The sequence below is a fragment of the Rhamphochromis sp. 'chilingali' genome, assembly GCF_963969265.1.
Source record: "Rhamphochromis sp. 'chilingali' genome assembly, chromosome: 19".
Taxonomy (NCBI): domain Eukaryota; kingdom Metazoa; phylum Chordata; class Actinopteri; order Cichliformes; family Cichlidae; genus Rhamphochromis; species Rhamphochromis sp. 'chilingali'.
In genome coordinates this window covers 19,117,950-19,139,462 of record NC_137946.1, presented here as the reverse complement: position 1 = coordinate 19,139,462, position 21,513 = coordinate 19,117,950, and the positions used below count along the sequence as shown (strand labels likewise).

Below are 21,513 nucleotides of genomic sequence, written 5' to 3'. Positions count from 1 at the left end.
TCAGACGCTCGCCGACTTATAAGCTCTGTTTTACATCTTCTGCCTCTCTCTTTCTACTGCGGCATAGAAAGAGAGCAGCGGCAGCAGTAGCAAGTCTTACATAACTACATCACTGCATTAACGAGCCCATCTGCCTCTGACTGGTGCTTAGACTTACTGTTAGGGGGCTGTTTAAATGACACATTATGAATATATGTGAACAGACACCAGCGTGACCGCCTTAGCTGTCCTTTTAAGCAGACTGACCAGGTGAAAACAGGCTAAAGATGTCCAACTTCCTCCACTGATTTTTTTTAATGAGCACAGTTTATTCTGGAAATGTTTTAACGGTTAGGGATGTAGGTTTCTGTAGTGCCCGACTGCCAGTTTAATGCAAATTTGAAATTATGATAGGAGGCAAAACCCAATCAGTGGTTGAATAGTCAAAAATATCAACACATTTTACTAAATACCGAATGTTTTTGTTTTGTTTGTTTGTTTTAATTGCAGAAACCTGTGTCCTAGATTTGAACTCCATAGCAAAGTCCTCTACTCTCATCATACATATGCATACAAAGTCATTTACCAAGACCCCCCCAGTGGTTTGTTGTGATCCATATGAGTAATGCTCAGTCCAAGTCTTGAATAAATTAGCCTTTAGGACAGCAAGTAGTGAAAAGTCAAACGTGACTTCAGACGAGAAAGCCAGGAGCACACAAAGACACACATTTAATGGGTGAAATTAGACAAAATATTTTGTGGGAGTCTGTGTTTGACATGTACTTCAGAGTGACGGGAGGAAGTAAAGATGGAGTGATGTGAGAGAACAGGAGATGAGGGACGTGTGAGAAAGTGTTGTTTGTCGGCTGCCACAGCTTGTTTGTGTCTTCAGTCTGAGTCTCATTATAAAACTGAAGCATGGTGTTTGTACGTGTGTGTGTGTGTGTCACACTTAGTCTTACATAACAATCAGTTGCTCAGCTGGGGACACTGTACAGATAAATCCCAGGATGCCTTTTTATTGGACTGAGTGAGGAGGCCGTCTGGAACACAGCTAAAAAAAAAAGTAATCAGTGGTGAACTTTTACAGAGCCGGAAAAGTCATAAATGTGCACTCACGCTAATATTCAAGTAAATCAGCATCACTGCAGACATCGCTGCACAAACCTGCAGTCATTTTCATGACATTGCATTCATATTTTAGGCATCACTGGTGCTATTTTTCCAGAATGAGAATGTCAGATAGGCTTTTATACATTTTTTGTCTAGCAAGTTTTTTTCTTGACATATTGAATTCAGGTGTGGAATGTTTTTTAGTAGGTGTATATTTATAATTTTTAATTAAATATATCTACTAAAGCACTACATGTCATTTGGACATTTTTAGCGCTCCCAACAAATCTGGATTCTATTTGTGGCCGTTTTCTGGACTCCCAGGCCTTGGACTGCAGCTTGTTGTGTTTGCAGGACAAAAGGACACAAATGCAGCACTCACAAGGCGGGCTTGAAGAACACAAAACTAGCCTTTAATAAGGTTGAGTGGAAAAGTTCGAATTCCAAACAGGCATGAAATGGCACAATTATTATAAAAGTAAGGAAAACCTGGACTATAGCTAAGCTAAAGATTTTAAATGATGAACCTTAAGACCCATAACTGGACAGAGATATTAACCTCTTAAGTCACAGTGCCCCCTGATACGGGGGTAAAAGGCAGGAGATCAGGTAGGCTTGGGGCTTAAGAGGTTAATAAATGTGAATTCAAAGTCCAAGAATGATAAACTCAGAGTCCATTTCCAATTCCTTGTTCTGCTTTGCAGTGGCACTGGAGTGGAGCATAGCAGCACGTAAAGCAGCTCTACACCTGCTGCAGGATCTGGATAGAGCTGCTCTCCAGCTTGTAGTGGATCCAGAGCAGAACAAGGAGTAATATTGCCAGCTGCCGTCCAGAGGACTATGAATCTGTTTGAGACATAAGCCTCACTGGAGAAGCAGCAAAATGATGGATGGCATTCTCTAAAATAGCATTCTCCTGGATGAAAAAAAAAATTGTTACAATGAGTCACCAAATCAGAGTCACACTGGTTTGATTAAAGTAGAAGAAATATGTTAGGAACTAATATTTCAGGGGATTCAATTGAAAATGCCAAACTGAACCTGCTGCTGTCAGCTTTATTTCCAGCAAATTAGAAATGATTTGTACATGATGGGCTCAAGGTAGTGGCTGTAATAATACATAGTGAATTTTGTTTTATGTAGCGAGCTTTGATTTTATGTCAGTCATCATTCAAATGGTGGATTGTGGCTGAAAATGAAAGATCTAATTTATGATATGTTAACAGTGGCACAGTACATTTGCTTTTTAAATTATAGGGAGATCATTACAGGTTCATATCATCATGCGAATGGACCTGAGTCTTTGCACAGAGCTGCATTACATGCTGAGAGAGAGAGACAACATTTAATGTAGTGAGCTTTAAATAAAAGTGCCTGTTGTTGATAGAGCCGGTTCATGGGAGTGCTGCTGTCCTGTGTAAGTGATGCTTATGGGAGACTTATCCCTGCAGCATCTGTGTTCATGAGTATCAGCACAGTTAGCGTTGAGGGTTAGGGTCTGTTAGGGGGTGATTATCACAAAACATACACCAATGTTAGTTTGGCCCACAGGCCCACATAATATTACAGTGGTTAGAGGAAGAATGGGTGAAGACATCGAGAGTACACAATTTGAACTGCCTCCCCTTTAACCAACACTGCATTAATCTTCTTAAGCTGTCAACATGACCTAAAACTGATGATGCACAAACACGCTGAGGAGAGGGGGAAGAAAAATCCTGCCAAATAGACAACAGATTGTGACTAATAGTGAGTTTAGCACAGCTCACCAAGTTCATAACTGAGTTGTAGCACCATCATCTTGGCACAAGTTTGCTTTCAGAAAGGTGCTTGCCTCAGTTGTTTCTGCTCACTCATGAGTGATTCAAGCTCTTCACCTGGAAAGCGTAACCTCTCGGTGCATCGGGGCAGCCAAGAGAACGTCACCTTTTGAGACTTTTTTTTTCGTCCACATGTGCAATTTACCAGATGGCTCCACTGCCTAAAAAGTTAATGTCAGCGCGCCCCCGCATGACACCAGGCATCCATGTGGTTATCATGCAGGTGCGAGCTAATGAAAGGTACGCATGCCAGAGCAGTGTGAAGCAAATGCTGTAACACTGAAAGGAAGTGTGAATGAATAAGGAAGGGAAAATGACACAGGAAAGAATTTTTACACCTTGGCTTGCACCCGTTATTTAGCCATATAATGACCCAGGAGATAATCGCAGCACAGCAGATGCCTACACAATAATACAGTGAGTCCCAGAAAGCCTGTATGACCTGTGTTGTTGTTATGATTACTACAGTGCTACTGCCCCAATAAGAATTTGGCAACTACACTGCAGCACAGCTGTCATGAAGATGGGCTGCCTGCCCAACTACACCAGCTGTGCCAGCCCAACCATCACTTAATCACCCTGGGAGGGAAGCAGGAAAGTAGGGACAGAGGGGGAGGGAGGAGAGGAGGAAGCGGTGAAGGTGAGAATGTTGCAGTCAAAAACAAATTGCCAAAGGGAAACTGCAAAAGCTCAAAGGGATAAAGAAGAAGACAAGTTTTGGGGTTTTTTGTAAGGGGGGATAGAGAGGACTGAGCAGGGCTTGCCAATGTAAAAATCAAGCAATTCAACGAAGGGGGAATGGGTGGCTGAGGAAGACAAAAATTTGTGAGATGCAAGAGGATGTGGTACCAGAAGTAAACCGAGGCGAAGGCTAGATAGATGAAGATGGGGCGAAAGGTGAGTCTTGTGAAAAGAGTGATGGCAGCAAGAGTGAAGAGGAAAGGTGAGAGAGTGATTTGTAAAAGGAAATAAAGAACTGAGGTGAAGGAAAATGGCCTACACTGTAGAATGACAAAAAGCATGAAAGGCGAAGTGTGAAAGAGATAAACTGGGGAAGAGGGGAAGATGATGTCAAACATATTTTAGGTCGATTTCTCAGCCGACTAGATCAATACAGCTGCAATCAGTCTTGTAATAGCAAGAGCAGTATGCAACCACATTCCACTGTATTTAGCAGACAGCAAGCACTCGCATCGGTACAAACACCAAGGCTGGACTGCAGTGAACAAATCCCTCTGTTTGAACAAATCCCAGGAAATATTAAACTGCAACCTTTAATCTAAAGCAAACATAAGTCTCTCTGTCTCTGCTACTTACTGACCCATGTAAGCTATGTGAAAAAATAATTAATCGCATGGAAAGGTTTTGGTTTTTTCAATTATTATAGGTGGTATGTTTAAACACCACCGCAAAGAAAAAAAACGTTTTCAATTATTGAAATTGTTTGTGTTTCTCTCTTTAGCAAAGTTAACTAGGGCCTTAGCCCTAATGTTTACATTTACATTTACTGAACTTTCACTCAAATAACTGACACTTTGTTAAGCCTCAGTTACACAGGCCTAGATACCAGTCGATGACTTCCAGGGAAAAATGTAGAGCCGATAGTTTACATGGAAGGTGCCGGATTATCTGTGCGTTTTGAAATGTTTTTGTTACAGCAGTAAGACACGTTTGCTTTGAAGTTTCTGTTTCCAGTTCGCATAAACCTTTTTCCAATGCTCAGACATTAAATGGCAAGTATTTGCAGACCAGTATTTTTCTTCTGTGCAGACTCCTGGTAGCTGCAACCACCTCGCTGTCACCAATTTTCTTGCAACTATTTGCCAGTCAGTTGTGGATAGATAGAGGTTTTTTGGTTGACTACAGAGCTAAAACTAAAACTGAATTCTTGTTGGTGTTTTGCAGATTTTCATCAGTTCCCACTGAATATCAACTTCGTGCAGTTTTTCATGGAGAATTCCTGGAGTTTAACAATGTATATAATTTTTTATGCATGGATTGACTTTTTCCCTGAACATGTCAGTGGCTTTACCCAGCCACAGCTCCTCCATTTCTTCTTATTGAGTCATTGCTTTACGGATATGATAGTGTTCTTATGACCAATTATCCTGTTGAAAGGTTCACTTCTGGTTCAACTTTAGCCTTCTCACAGATGGCCTCACATCATCTTCAAGCACTCTTTGATCTGAAGCATATCATAGCGGAATGAGTGACTGCAATCTGACCAGTCCTTGAGATGGTGAAGCGATACCAAACCGTAACATTTCCACCACAATGTTTGTCTGAGACAGTCTGTGCTTTACCTTGACACTGCCTGATTATGAATCTGTGCTAAGGGAAAATAACTAATTCATGAATATTAAAGTTAAACATAAGCATGTCTTGATGTATGCTCAATCATCCAGGTAAGTAAATCCCAAAAGGTTGATTCTGTTTATCTGGACGTAGCGTTTCCCACTGAAGCATGAATGATAAAGTTAGGTATTAACATAAGCATGTTTTTTTTGGCAAGATAAGCATGTCTCATCAGTTCAATGGAGCCTTTTGCCTAACCTAATCAGTCAACAGGCACTGGTCTGATAACACAACTTTGTGTTGAACACAAATATATATATATATATATATATATATATATATATATATATATATATATATATATATATATATATAAAAAAAAAAACACCCAGTACGCCCCTGCGGGCGGTTTATCCTTCAAGCTCGGGTCCTCTACCAGAGGCCTGGGAGCTTGAGGGTCCTGCGCAGTATCTTAGCTGTTCCCAGGACTGCGCTCTTCTGGACAGAGATCTCCGATGTTGTTCCCGGGATCTGCTGGAGCCACTCGCCTAGCTTGGGAGTCACCGCACCTAGTGCTCCGATTACCACGGGGACCACCGTTACCTTCACCCTCCACATCCTCTCGAGCTCTTCTCTGAGCCCTTGGTATTTCTCCAGCTTCTCGTGTTCCTTCTTCCTGATATTGCTGTCATTGGGAACCGCTACATCGATCACTACGGCCGTCTTCTTCTGTTTGTCTACCACCACTATGTCCGGTTGGTTAGCCACCACCATTTTGTCCGTCTGTATCTGGAAGTCCCACAGGATCTTAGCTCGGTCATTCTCCACCACCCTTGGGGGCATCTCCCATTTTGACCTCGGGACTTCTAGGTTATACTCGGCACAGATGTTCCTGTACACTATGCCGGCCACTTGGTTATGGCGTTCCATGTATGCCTTGCCTGCTAGCATCTTGCACCCTGCTGTTATGTGCTGGATTGTCTCTGGGGCATCTTTACACAGCCTGCACCTGGGGTCTTGCCTGGTGTGATAGACCCCAGCCTCTATGGATCTTGTACTCAGAGCTTGTTCTTGTGCTGCCATGATTAGTGCCTCTGTGCTGTCTTTCAGTCCAGCTTTGTCCAGCCACTGGTAGGATTTCTGGATATCAGCCACCTCCTCTATCTGCCGGTGGTACATACCGTGCAGGGGCCTGTCCTTCCATGATGGTTCCTCGTCTCCCTCCTCTTTCTTGGGTTTCTGCTGCCTGAGGTATTCACTGAGCACTCGGTCAGTTGGGGCCATCTTCCCAATGTATTCTTGGATGTTCCTTGTCTCATCCTGGACTGTGGTGCTGACACTCACCAGTCCCCGGCCCCCTTCCTTCCGCTTAGCGTACAGCCTCAGGGTGCTGGACTTGGGGTGAAACCCTCCATGCATGGTCAGGAGCTTTCTTGTCTTTATGTCAGTGGCTTCTATCTCCTCCTTTGGCCAGCCTATTACCCCAGCAGGGTACCTGATCACGGGCAGGGCGTATGTGTTGATGGCCCGGATCTTGTTCTTACCATTCAGCTGACTCCTCAGGACTTGCCTGACCCTCTGCAGGTACTTGGTGGTTGCAGCCTTTCTAGCGGCCTCTTCATGGTTCCCATTTGCCTGCGGGATCCCCAGGTACTTGTAACTGTCCTCTATGTCTGCAATGTTGCCTTCTGGTAGTTCAATCCCCTCAGTTCTATATATATATATATATATATATATATATATATATATATATATATATATATATATATATATATATATATATATATATATATATATATTGTTCTGGCTCCTTAAGAGTCACCACTCATGTTATGTAGTGTTATACAAGTTCATGCAATCTTTATTCGTTTCTGGCACACTGTTCATTTTATTTTGACATTCTACCGGAAGTGCTACTTCTCATTACTTCCTGTCTAACGGGAGAAGGACAGTTTGCTACTCCTGTGCCTGCCTATGCTACCTCTTAAGCCAGCACAGTCTGTAAGTTGGCAGTATTGTTGTGTTTTATGTTAGCACTAACTGCCGTGTGTTGTTTGTGATATTTTGAGAAAGCAAATTGACTCAATGATGTGCTTTATTAGTCATTAGCCTAAACGCTAATTAGCGCTAGCTAACCGCTAACGTTAGCTTGTTAGCTTGTTTCGTTCTGCTTTGCTTTGCATAGTAACAGGTCATAGCATCTTCTAATTGTAAGAATGTTTGCTTATATTAGCTCACATGGGATATTTTGTGTTTGTTTACAGTTTTACCATTCATCCATTCATGTATTTCGACAAAGCCATGCTATGCATCCAATCAAATAAATCCACCAGAAAGGAACAACGGTGTGGTTTTTCTACATGGGATGATGGTTGTCTGTCTGCCTAGTTAAGTGCGAGGGCAGAACAGTAAAAAGACTGGCGAAACGGCTACTTCAGGAGGCAGTCTTCCAGACATCTGACCCAGACGCCACTATGCTGTCAGCAGAGGAGGAGCAGCTGGAGGTACGGTCCACCTGCTCTGGATCTACATCCAGATCCCGCAGCTCACTCGCCAAAGCAGCAGTCGAAGCACGGGCAAAGGCCGAAGCAGCACGCGCCAGAGCAGAGTTTACACGACGGGAGATTGAGGTGAAAATGAGGCAAGCAGAGTTAAGTGCTACATTAGAAGCACTAAAAGAAGAAAAGGAAGCAGAAGCTGCGCTCGCTGAAGCCAATGTATTTGAAGCAGCAATAGCAGAGGAGGTAAGCGGGGAAATGTGGTCATCTCGTGTGTCAGAAAAACAATATGGGGAATCACGACAGGGTCAAGAGAACTCACAACCAGCGCTGAACTCTCACGCTCTACTCCAGCTTCCAGCTTCAACCCAGTCATACAGACTACAGAGTTATCTTGGATATTCTTCACCAGAGCATCGCAGAGAAGACTTGCCGGACCCCAAACACTTTACGCTGATAAAACAATGTGACATCAGTCCAATCCCCGATCCAGCCACTTCACCTCAATATGTCCCACAGGTAAATCAACAGGACATCAAATATGAGATTGGCAGCCATCTGACACCAGCTGCTGATACCCAAGAAAAATGTGGCCAAAGGTATGTAAGTACCACACCGCAACCTATGAGCTTTTCCCCTTACACTCCACCTTTCCAGCCAACGCAAATCAACAACGGGAACAGTGACTTTGCTAATCTCGCTAAGTTTCTGGCAAAAAGAGAATTGGTGGCAGACGGTCTGACAAAGTTTACGGACAGAGCAGAGGACTACTGGGCATGGAGAGCTTCTTTCTGTAACGCTATTGAAGGGTTAAGCTTAAAGCCTAGCGAACAGTTAGATTTGCTCACCCGGTGGCTTGGAGAAGAGTCGTCTAAGCATGCCAAACGTATACGCTCTGTCCATCTCAACAATCCAGCAGAGGGCCTACGTCGAGTTTGGACACGGCTACAAGAATGTTATGGCACCCCAGAGGCTATTGAGAAGTCGCTCCTTGACAGACTTGAACGCTTTCCTAGAGTGTCAAACAAAGACCCCCAGAATCTCAGAGAACTTGGCGACCTACTTTCTGAAATTGATGCAGCCAAATCAGACGGCTCTTTACCTGGGCTAGTGTATTTGGACACATCACGTGGCATTGCCCCGATAGTTGATAAGTTGCCAACAAATCTTCAAGACAGGTGGATGTCAGAGGGGACTAAATACAAGCAGAGACATGATGTATATTTCCCTCCATTCTCATTCTTCTGTCGCTTCATACAAGATGAAGCGAAAATGAGAAACGACCCCAGTTTTAAGTCTACTGTATCAGGTCCCACATCCTATCCAACAACTCACGACAACCACTATACAAGATTTGCCAAGTCAAGACCGCCTGTTGCCGTCCACAAAACAGAGGTAAACAAAACTCACAAACCAAACTTAGGCAGCACGAGTGAGTTCACAAACAAACTGTGTCCCATCCACAAGAAACCGCACCCGTTAAAGAAGTGTAGAGGTTTCAGGGAAAAGACACTAGATGAGCGTAAGGCATACCTCAGGGAACACAACATCTGTTTTAGGTGCTGCAATTCCTCAGCTCACCAAGCTAAAAACTGTAAGGAAGAGATTACTTGCCTAGAGTGCAACAGCAACAAACACGTTGCAGCGCTGCATGCAGGTCCAGCTCCATGGACACAAAACACAAAAGCTCAAAACATTGCCCCAGACCAGGACAGGGAGGAGCATGGCGGGGAGAGTAGCCTAGACTTGGAGACTAGCTCAGCATGCACTCAAGTTTGTGGGGACTTAGGTGGGGGGCGTTCCTGCTCCAAAATATGTCAAGCCTACATTTATCCAAAGGGGCATCCAGACAAAAAGGTCAAGGTTTACGCTATCATAGATGACCAGAGCAATAGGTCATTAGCGAAGTCAAATCTTTTCGACACCTTTGGCATCCCAATGAGCAACCTAGCGCCATACACACTTAAGACATGTACAGGGGTTTCCACTACAAATGGCCGCTTAGCTGAGAACCTCTTTATACAGTCTGTTGATGGCCAGTTCAGCTCTCCTCTGCCTTCTTTGCTCGAGTGTGACTCACTCCCAGACAACAAGAATGAAATACCAACGCAAGAGATTGCCCTAGCCCATCAACACCTCAAACACCTAGCAGATCATATGCAGCCCCTAGACCCTGAGGCTGACATTATGTTGCTGTTAGGCCGAGACATAATACAAGTGCACAAAGTGTATGAACGAGTGAATGGACCAGTCAATGCTCCATTTGCCCAGAGACTTGCACTTGGGTGGGTTATTGTAGGTGATGTATGCCTAGGAGGAGCCCATAAGCCAGCCATCATAGGCACATACAGAACGAGTGTTCTAGAGAACGGGCGTCCAAGTCTCCTAACACCCTGTCAAAACAGCTTTCATGTCAAAGAGCAGTCACACAACAAATCCTGGAACACTCACAGTTCATGTCAAATAGGGAAACACATATTCCAGCAAAGTGAAAAGGACGAAGAGCTAGCCCCTTCCTTTGAGGACCAAGCCTTTCTGGAAATTATGGAAAGAGACTTTTACCAAGACGATGCAAATAGCTGGACAGCTCCACTTCCTTTCCGTACACCGAGAACCCACCTCCCAAACAACAGAAATCAAGCACTCAGCCGCTTAGAGTCGTTGCGCCGCACATTAAATAAACGCCCTGAGATGGAGAGACATTTTATGGATTTTATGCAGGGGTTGTTTGACAGGGATCACGCCGAACCAGCACCAGCTCTCGAAGAAGGAGAAGAATGCTGGTATCTGCCCTTCTTTGGCGTTTATCACCCGCAGAAGCCCGGGAACATCAGGGTGGTATTTGACTCAAGTGCTAAGTTTCAGGGAGTGTCCTTAAATGATGTGCTGCTCAAAGGTCCAAATATGAATAACAGTCTGATTGGGGTGCTCATCCGTTTCAGAGAAGAAACGGTGGCTGTCACAGCGGACATACAACAAATGTTCCACTGCTTTCAGGTGCGAGAAGACCACAGGAACTTCCTCCGGTTCCTTTGGTACCGCAACAATGACCCAAGAGAGCCAGTTGTCGAGTACAGAATGAAAGTGCACGTGTTCGGCAACAGCCCCTCTCCAGCGGTGGCAATTTTCAGTCTGAGAAAGGCAGCACACCTGTTCGACACACAGCACTATTCTGAGGCCAAACAGTTTGTTCAAAGACATTTCTATGTCGACGATGGACTCAAATCCCTCCCTACTGAGTCAGAGGCAATTAAGCTCCTCAAAGACACACAGGAGCTACTCGCTGCGTCCAACCTGAGGCTCCACAAAATAGCTTCAAACAGCCCAAATGTCATGAAAGCATTCTCTACTGTAGACTTGGCAAGCGGGCTCAAGGACATAGATTTCAACACAGAGTTTCCTCCAATGCAGAGAAGCTTAGGAGTATGTTGGGACATTGAAGGCGACACCTTCACATTCAGAGTCTCTCAAGCCGAAAAGCCTTACACGAAAAGAGGTGTTCTGTCCACTATCAACAGCCTTTTTGACCCGCTGGGGTTTGCAGTGCCAGTGAGCATCAAGGGGAGGGCACTGTTGCGGGAGCTGACAAAAGAGACTTGTGGGTGGGATGAGACTCTTCCAGAGGGCATGTTTAAGGAGTGGTCAGAATGGAAGAATGCTCTCAAACAACTCGAGCAAATCCGTATCCCAAGGCCATACTGCTCCTTCTCCTTTCTTGGTGCGAAGCACAGAGAAATCTGTGTCTTCTGTGATGCATCAACCCAGGCTATTGCAGCCGTGGCTTACCTGAAGTTAACGAACAAAAATGGTGAGACAGAGTTTGCGTTCATATTCGGGAAAGCCAAACTTGCCCCCAAGCCCGATCTTACCATTCCCAGGCTCGAGCTGTGTGCATCGGTGTTAGCGGTGGAAGTTGGGGAACTAATCAGAGATGAAATGGACATTCAGATTAGTAACATGCGCTTCTTCTCCGACAGCAAAGTCGTTCTTGGCTATATCTACAATGAGGCAAGAAGATTTCACGTTTTCGTGAACAACCGGGTGCAACGCATCAGACGAGCAACAGTACCAACTCAGTGGGGCTATGTACCCTCGGTGCACAACCCGGCCGATCACGGATCCAGATCTCTACCTGCCGAAAAACTGTTGTCCAGCACATGGTTGAAAGGGCCGGAGTTTCCCTTAAAGCCCTTACAGAGCAACTCATCAGGTACATTCCAACTTCAAAACCCCGACTCAGACATTGAAGTTCGTCCCTTGATCACTGCCACCATTCAAACATCATACCCCTGTTTAAAGACTGCAAACTTAGAATCTTTCTCCAGCTGGCAGTCCCTTACCAGGGCAGTTGCACGTTTGGCACACATTGCACGCACCTTTAAGGTAAAGCAATCAGGCGGACAATGTAAGGGATGGCATATATGTCATGAACTCACTACCTCAGATTTTGAGCAAGCAAGAGAGACGGTTATAAAAGCAGTCCAACAAGAAAGCTTCCCAGAGGAGCTCAAACAAATAGAGTCAAGGAAGGACATCCCAAAGAAAAGCCCTCTCTTAAAGCTTTCTCCCTACCTTGACAAATCAGGCCTCCTGAGGCTTGGCGGACGCCTTCTTCATTCTGACCTTGAGTCCGCAGAAAAACACCCCTTGATTATGCCGCACAAACACCATGTAACTAACCTGTTAGTCCGCTATTACCATGAAAGGGTCAGGCACCAGGGGCGTCATCTTACAGAGGGTGCTTTAAGATCCGCAGGTTACTGGGTCTTAGGAGGTAAACGCCAGATCAGCAGCCTCATTTACTCATGCGTAGTTTGTCGCAAGCTAAGGGGAGTAACACAGTTCCAAAAAATGTCAGATCTTCCTGCAGAACGCCTTAGTGCTGAGCCTCCATTCTCTTACGTAGGCATAGATGTGTTCGGGCCATGGTCTGTTGCCTCTCGTCGTACTCGGGGCGGACTTGCCAGCAGCAAACGATGGGCAGTGATGTTCACCTGCATGAGCACAAGGGCAGTTCACCTTGAGATCATAGAGGGGATGGACACGTCTAGCTTCATTAACGCTCTCCGCAGGTTCTTTTCAGTCAGAGGACCTGCAAAGCAATTGAGATCGGATTGTGGAACTAACTTCACAGGAGCCTCCAGGGAGCTAGGGTTTGACAAAAGGATTCCTTGTGACCCACGTGTTAAATCCTTCCTAAATGATCATGGATGTAGTTGGGTCTTCAACCCTCCCTACTCTTCTCACATGGGGGGCAGTTGGGAGCGGATGATAGGAGTGGCACGTAAGATATTAGACTCCCAGCTCGCTCAACTTGGTTCCAGGCCCCTCACGCACGACGTTCTGATCACCTTCATGGCAGAGGTGGCCGCCATCATCAACGCACGGCCGCTGGTTCCAGTGTCAAGTGATCCCGATGTTCCGTGCATCCTTACTCCCGCCACACTCCTCACGCAAAAAGTTGGTGCACCTCCAACACCCTTAGGTGACTTCGGGGAGAAGGACCTCTACAGGCAACAGTGGAAAAGAGTTCAGAGTCTGGCCAACTCTTTCTGGCATCGCTGGCGTAAGGAGTACTTATCAACACTGCAATGCCGCCGCAAGTGGCATTCCACCAGACCAAACCTGCAGCAGGGGGATGTGGTCCTCCTGAAAGATCCTCTCGTGAAGAGAAATCAGTGGCCCATGGGGGTGATTGCAAAGGTTCATCCTAGTAGTGACGGACTTGTCAGGAAGGTAGAAGTCAAGGTGGTGAAAGATGGTAAAGCCAAAGTTTACTTTAGGCCAGTCACAGACGTTGTTCTTCTTGTATCAGCTGCTGTGCAACAAGTTTAGTTTGGGTACAAGTGTGACATCTTACCGATGTCAGGCGGGGAGTGTTCTGGCTCCTTAAGAGTCACCACTCATGTTATGTAGTGTTATACAAGTTCATGCAATCTTTATTCGTTTCTGGCACACTGTTCATTTTATTTTGACATTCTACCGGAAGTGCTACTTCTCATTACTTCCTGTCTAACGGGAGAAGGACAGTTTGCTACTCCTGTGCCTGCCTATGCTACCTCTTAAGCCAGCACAGTCTGTAAGTTGGCAGTATTGTTGTGTTTTATGTTAGCACTAACTGCCGTGTGTTGTTTGTGATATTTTGAGAAAGCAAATTGACTCAATGATGTGCTTTATTAGTCATTAGCCTAAACGCTAATTAGCGCTAGCTAACCGCTAACGTTAGCTTGTTAGCTTGTTTCGTTCTGCTTTGCTTTGCATAGTAACAGGTCATAGCATCTTCTAATTGTAAGAATGTTTGCTTATATTAGCTCACATGGGATATTTTGTGTTTGTTTACAGTTTTACCATTCATCCATTCATGTATTTCGACAAAGCCATGCTATGCATCCAATCAAATAAATCCACCAGAAAGGAACAACGGTGTGGTTTTTCTACATGGGATGATGGTTGTCTGTCTGCCTAGTTAAGTGCGAGGGCAGAACATATATATATATGTATATATATATATATATATATATATATATATATATATATATATATATATATATATATATCTTCCAAAAGAGAAAGAAAGGGAACAAAGACGGTCCTTTCTGCAAAACACATACAACCAAGCTATATTAGATTAGTCTGTTCAGGATAGAGACTGATACTAATTTTTGCTGATTTAAAAATCCAATATAAATTTGCTATATATAGTTACTTATTTACTTGTTTATGCTAAGCCCGACTCTGCTCAGATCCGCTGGTTGTTGTTTGTGGAGTCCAAACCGGAGAAGTGTGACCTCTGGTGGAGAAACTATGCAACACTAACACTCATAACATGTTTGAAGGGTGTTTCTCCATTCTCTTCTTTACTATTTGATTTTTATATATCATCATTTGTCATTTATCATTTATAAATGCAGAAGCAGATAGTTTACAAATAGTTAATATCAGCTGATAATATCGACAAATTGATAAATCAATCAGGCTTTAGTCCAGGGCAAGTTATTCCAAATGGTCTGGTCTGATAATTGGAAAACTGTAGTTTTAATTTAATGTTCCCTTTGGACAGCAAAAGCTCAGCCATCATTTAAAATCAGCTTTATTTTGTAGATAATTGTTCTTACAGTGAAATTATTCAAGTAATTTTTTTCCATGTGACTGAACTCGCTATCCTTTTTCTCATTGGCTTTTACTATAACAAATAATAAAGAAATGTCAGTTACATGTGTCATTTGTTTGACATTACACTTTTTGTCAACCAGCGGCATTTCAGAAAGGATCAAATGATTTTATTTGTCCAGATATGTCAGAAAACAATTTTCACGGGATGTACTTTTTTTTCCCATATGACTGTATCTAACAATCTATCATATTCCTCTTATGCCTTCCTCCCTCTCTCCTCGCTCTGTGAATATGTGTGACTAACACCATGTCAGGCAACGACTCTCAGAGCAAATCATTCATCCCCAGGGCAGATTTGTGCCGCACTGCTCAAGATTTAGGGCAACCGAGATGAGTACGTTTGTCTATATTGTAAAAAGACAGGTTATCTTTTATGTTCACATTGCGTGACTATGAATCTTTGCTAAAGGGGAATCACTGATGCATGAATATTAAAGTTACATATTAACATAAACATGCTTTATTGGCAAGATAAGCATGTCTCATCAATTAAATGAAGTCTTATGGCTAAGCTAATCAGTCAGCAGGTATTGATCTGACAACATTCAGTCCTGCAAAACTCTTTGTTTGTATTGAACACAGCCAGCGACTCTTGCATTCATTGACTCAGAACTCACAAGATTTAATAGATATGGGCAACTCCAAGGAATTAATGTAGTGCTGCAAAATTTAGTTTTATTTATTCACTCGCTGCATGAATACAACAAATAATATTGCTGTCTTTGCCTATAATGGGAATGAAAATAAGTACAAAGCAATTTTTTGTATCAGAAAACAAAAGACTAATCTGTTTTTAGTCACTATTATGAAACGCAGGAGTGGGGGAAAAAATCAGAGAACAGAACAAATGAACAGTGAAATAACACGAAGCATGAAAAATGTAATGAAAGCTAATAACAGATTTCTGTAGCCAATCACAGGTGTAAAATATATCAAACCTTTATGAATATGACTTTAATGCAGAGTGCCAGTGTCCCTGCCTACCTCTCAGAACGTGTTTTGGTCTGCATTTCCCTCTGCCTACCCCTACCTGCCCCGTCTCTTCCCATCTGTCTCCTCTGCTAGTGTGAGGGACCTTACAGGCTCGTCTCAGCAACAGATCGAGACAGCTACATCATCTCCAAATGTCATTTCACAGGCATTTCCCTTGACACGTTTATGGAAGAGGTTTTTCATGTAGTCACATGTGCATGTGTGCACTGTAAAACCTGACAAGTTAAGTTAACTCAAATGATTTGGGGAAACCGATTGCACCAATTGATTCAAGTTTTATAACTTAAACAGTTTGGGGTTATTTAAGTACTTTATTAGAGTCCCAAGAACCCAAAGCAAATATGATAATGTAACTCAAATGCATTATGTTTATTTACTCATTGTATTTAGTATGTTTCAACTTAAACCATTAAATTTCTTGTACTAAGATGCTGTATTTATTCAAACTTATTTAAAGTGTTACATGCTCATATTCAAATTAAGTTAAATTAACTTAAATAGTTGTATTTAAACAACTTAATCCAATTGGGGAAACCGATTGCACCAAATGGTTCAAGTACTATTAACACAAAACCAAGCTATTATTCTTTCCATTCAGTTTTTATTAACTTTAACTGCAGAGAAAATACAGAATGAATACAACCATACTTTCAGTCATAACCTATGACTGCTAAAGCCATTATCAAATAACAAATAATTAGGCATTTTAAAACTTGCACTTTTAGGGAATTTTGAATGTTTTTTGTAGCATTTTGAAAATCGATTAAATGTACAAAACACAAATTTAGTCATGTAGACCTGATACATAGGTGTACATCATAAAAAAACAATAGTCTAGAGGCAATTAGAGCCATAACAATCACAATTTTAAGTAACATTTAGTATAATAATGAAATCACATGCACTACAGCAATGCAACTATAGAAAACAGCTGAACTAAGGATGTCACTAACAAAAAGTATTCTCAAAGGTATTTGTGGCTTCGCAACAGTTTTGCCCAGACCTCGAGTGAACTGGCACTCATCACACAATTAAAAAATAAAGCATGAAAGTATACTGTACATATTGACTAATTATCAGTTATCTCGCAAAAGATTTCCATGTAACTAAAATATGTTTTTAGAAATAAGCTTAAGATTACACACTATGTGAAGATTTTTTTCAATCACAAACAAAACGTCAAATATGGATTTTCTCCTTATTCTTAGCTTTCTCCACATTGCCTTTTAGAAAGCTAATTACCCAGAACAAATAAAACTATTGAAGCCATTCACAGATAACTGAAAAAGCACGAATATAGTGACCAGTGAAAAACAAACATCATCTGCACAAGCTCATTTTTTAGTGTCTGCAATTTTGGTTTTAGTTGCTTTCTCTCATCGTCTAGCTTCAGCAACACTACTTGAATGAACTCAAAAAAGCCAGTACACTTCATAGGATAGCTCAGATGCAGAGCATAGATTAGCCCAAACAAAGACACCAGGGCATCAGTCCATGAGTGATGAGTCATAACAAACTGATCTTCAAGTTCTATGAACACTTGGCGTGGTGAGAAAGGAACTCCTCCAGGCACCTCCTCTTCATCGACATCAGCAACCAGAGCAATTCTATGGCTTCATAGAACTCAATTTCACCCTAAGATATAATACAGAGTGCACAATTATTCATCTGTAATATCTCTGTTAAAAGCATAAATACAAATGTTCAGGCACCTTTCTTCAGTTTTTCAAATTCTATATATCATAACATGTTTTAAGTTGACAGTGAAGGTTCATTTTTCATTCATCCAGGTAGTCAAATCAAGGATGAAAGAAGTTTAACTTCACGTCTTCAACTTTCAACCCAAGTCCAGATGACTTATAAACTCCTTTCAACCTTTTTTAAATTCAAATGTGCAAATTATTGTAATACCAAAGTACCTTGCATGTTTTGAAAATCTCTGAGGTACATTGGTAGGCCGGCCAGAACTGCTGTTCTAGTTGCATAGATGTCGTTTGTGTCCTTATATTTATATATATATATATATATATATATAAATAAACAAACACATAACAATGGCAACTGCCAAGCAAGCAGAATAATAATTAGTATCTTTTAAATACCTGTTTTCCATATGCCGACAAAAGCTGCTCCATCCTTTCACCGACCCGTCCAGTTTTCCTCTTTTTGTAAAGTCCAGTCAGCTGAGGAGCATAATCATCCAGCGCAGCATAAAACACATGTGGCAGATTCTGATTGGTGATCCGATGAAATTCAAAGTAGAGCTGAAGAGAATTCCAAAAATATTATAAGCAAAACACAGCATACTATATGAGCAGCAAATGTTATATACATAGTTGTACTTACCTGTGTCTCATGAAAGAGTGCTGGCCATGGTCCCTCGCCTGGCAAAATTTGAGGTTATTGGATGAGGGCGATTAACTTTGTCAGAATGTTGGTATGGAAAGTGCAGAATTGCTCTGTTTAAGTCTTCTAAGTTAAAATATCTCTTAGAAATCAAACCTTTAAACAATGTGCCAACTCCACTGAAATGACACCTTCAAACAGGTCGTGTAGGAAGTCAGGTGGGAAGCCTGTGACAGGATGAAAGAAAGAGAGATGGTCAGAAGGAACACAGGTGTTTTTAACACCATAGTTTTCCTTAATGTCATCATTCTGAAGCTCTTGCACAATAATTATCATGAGCATCTTTTGTTCTCATTACATAATTCCCTGTAACAGCATTTTCTGTTTGCATTTCTGTTTGGGTGGCATGACAAAACCTACAGAAATATGTAGACCTGAAACTCTCATTGAAACCAGCAAGTCCATGGGCAGAAGGTTGTCTGCCACAACAGAGTAGACAGTGCCTTTAAGACATTCACCAAGAGTCTCAATGTAGGCACCTACTTCTTCAAGAGTTTTCAGATCATTTAAGAGTGGTGACAGCATTTCCTTACACCCAAACTGGCGTACATCATTGGAATTGCACAGCAGAGCAAGCTGGGTGCAGTGTAGAGCAGAACAAGATTTAACTGGAAAGTTTTCCAGTGTCCAATAAACTGCAAAGACTTTATGTATTTTCTTTGAGGTACCAAGTGGGTTTGTGATCAAAATCATCCACATAAAGTATCATTGACAATTTCTGTCCCTCTTGTGACAGTAGAACATTTTCCTGGTAGTAGGATCCATCACAAAATGACATGAAATGTCCAGGAATCTGTGTGGGTGCTTGTTTAATTTCTTCAAGCACATCATTTTTTTTCAACAACAATTGCAAAGATGTGAGAATAGGCACATACATATAAGTGTGCTTTGACGATTCAATTAAATACTCCACAGGTTTGACATATGGAAAATTTTCTTCATAATATGATTTCCTCCTCTTTGCTGTAGATAGCGGTCCTTCAGATGTGACACATTTATGTAAAACATTACTATCAGAAACTGCCTGACGAATCTCATCCACCAGTTTGTCCGTATATGTACAGTTGTGCTTTTTCAGTATATCTACAACTGATTTTCTAACCAAAGGTTGTGATAACAAAAACAACTGATCAATATGCTCAATAATCTCCTGTGTTGCTCTCTGGGACACATGGAGAAGGGTCTGCATTTTCAAGAAAAATCCAGCCAGATTGTATTGCAACTGCTCTTCTAAACCCTCAATTCCACTGATTTCACTGGTGGATGCCACTTGATTGTCATCTGATGACTCTATTGAATCAAGCTGCATGTCATCTTTTTGTTCTACATTTATAACACTTTGCACAATGCCTTCATCGTAACTTGTTGAATTTTGGTGGTCTCTGCATTTGTGGGCATTGAAGGTTGAGTAGACATTGGTTTTAAAATTGCAGTTCTTGAAAGGACATGGAACAGTTTCTTTTCGTTTTAAATGCCCCCTCAGATGGATAAACATTTGGCTTTCAATAAATGGCTGCTTAAAATTACACATAGAGCAACAAAATCCATAATTATTCAAATCTGGATAAGAACCGTCTTTTCTTTGCGTGGGAGTGTGCATTGTTGACATGTGTATCTTTAATGAATTAAATGTATTAAATGTACACATGCATGTGTTGTAGAGACAGGGTAAGGGTGAAATTGTGGAGTACTGACCATGGTTGAGCCGATAATGCTTCAACAACATGACTTTTATGGCAGTAGAAAAACTAGACAAACTACACAACTTGCAATTCCACATTTTGATACCAAATCGTTTTAAAATCACCTTTACTGGTTGTCTTTAGTGCAGTGCTGGATGATCTCTCGGCATGCTACTGCTCCTTCAATCGTCAGACTGTAATAACACAAAAGCCATGAGGACAGAAAGCTAGCAGAACAGTTTTTACTTTTACTTCACTTAAAAACAGTCAATCTGAATAACACAAGCTTGGAAAACAGTAAGATTTATTCTTGCACTACAGTTCATTTTCAATTCAGGTTGGTCAACTACTCTATACGTTATAAAATAATAAAGCAATTTTACACAAGTGAAGTACACAATAGGCTAACCCTTGGAAAGTACAGAGTCAGAAACGTTTAGGTTTGGTGCAGTGCAGCTTTGAAAAGGTAAATTATTTCGCGACTAAAATGCCACTAACCATCATATTCAAAATTTGTGAAGGCGAACTTGTCCGTTAAACTCTTAAAATGAACACTAAATAAATTTTCTACTATTTTCACTGTGTCAAAAGTAGGCTACATTTGAACTTGATAAAGGTCAGAGTCAGAAAAGCGTAAACACTGATTTTACCAAAGGTTTTGTGGCATGCAGTTTGCAAAAATCAGACTACTTACCAACTATTGATTGAAACAAGCCACCAACCGTTAATTTTTTAAATTGTGAAGGCAGACTCCATACAGCGCTAGGCGGGAATTGTGTGCTGGCAAGCTAAGTTACGAGCTACTACAACAAAGTAGTCTGATAAATTACAACGAAGTACAACTAAAACAAAGCAGTCTGATAAATGTACGTTTTGTATGCTAGAAGTAAGCATTAACAAAAAAACATAAAAATAACTTTATCTTGTACTTTCCACTCTCTTGACGAGGCTCCTGTCTCATGGCCGACAAGTCCAGGCAAAACACTGGGGGCGGGGCTGTGGATGATGACTAATACAAATGAATTAGCACAACTTAAACAGTTTAAAGCAACAGTACTTAAAACGTTACAAAAACATAATGTGTACTTATTACAATAAAGTTATTATATCATATGTATACTTTTGGGTCTACCTAACACACTTCATGAAAGTTACTTTAACTATTTTTCAGAACTGAGTAAGAACAACTTACTTCTTTTAGTAAGATGCACTGTTGGGTTTTACAGTGTGCGTCTGGTTGTACACCGAGTGGGAGTTGAGTCTGCTTCCAGAGATGTCACATTTTTGTCTGGATCAGCTGGGGTATTAACCAATTAAGTCTCGTGTGTATGTCATGAGCGTGCCTAATAGATTACATGTGTTTTCATGTCGAGAAGGGAAGTGGGATGTGGGGTAAATAAAGTATTGTGTTGTTTAAATGGTGGAGTCAGAGATGGATGGACTTAATTCCTCCTTAATCATCCTGAGATGTCACCAGAAAAGAGGGTAATAACATGTAATCCACTCCTTCAATCCCCTCCTACTACTGCTGCTTGTTTGGAGGCTTGTTTGGTG

At 41.8% G+C, this 21,513-nt stretch overlaps 1 protein-coding gene and 1 long non-coding RNA gene across 2 annotated transcripts in view; one reads left to right on the top strand and one right to left on the bottom strand.

Moving 5' to 3' along the window:
* The window catches only part of rtn4rl1a (reticulon 4 receptor-like 1a), a 136,176-nt gene that overhangs the window by 15,727 nt on the left and 98,936 nt on the right, over nucleotides 1–21,513 (top strand). The window lies entirely within an intron of this gene.
* On the bottom strand, nucleotides 16,418–21,070 carry LOC308387404. The gene is made up of 6 exons (XR_013969941.1): nucleotides 20,654–21,070; nucleotides 20,085–20,153; nucleotides 18,374–18,444; nucleotides 18,218–18,255; nucleotides 17,974–18,135; nucleotides 16,418–17,506 (listed from the first exon to the last, which is right to left on the bottom strand). It is a non-coding gene; the product is annotated as an uncharacterized lncRNA (long non-coding RNA).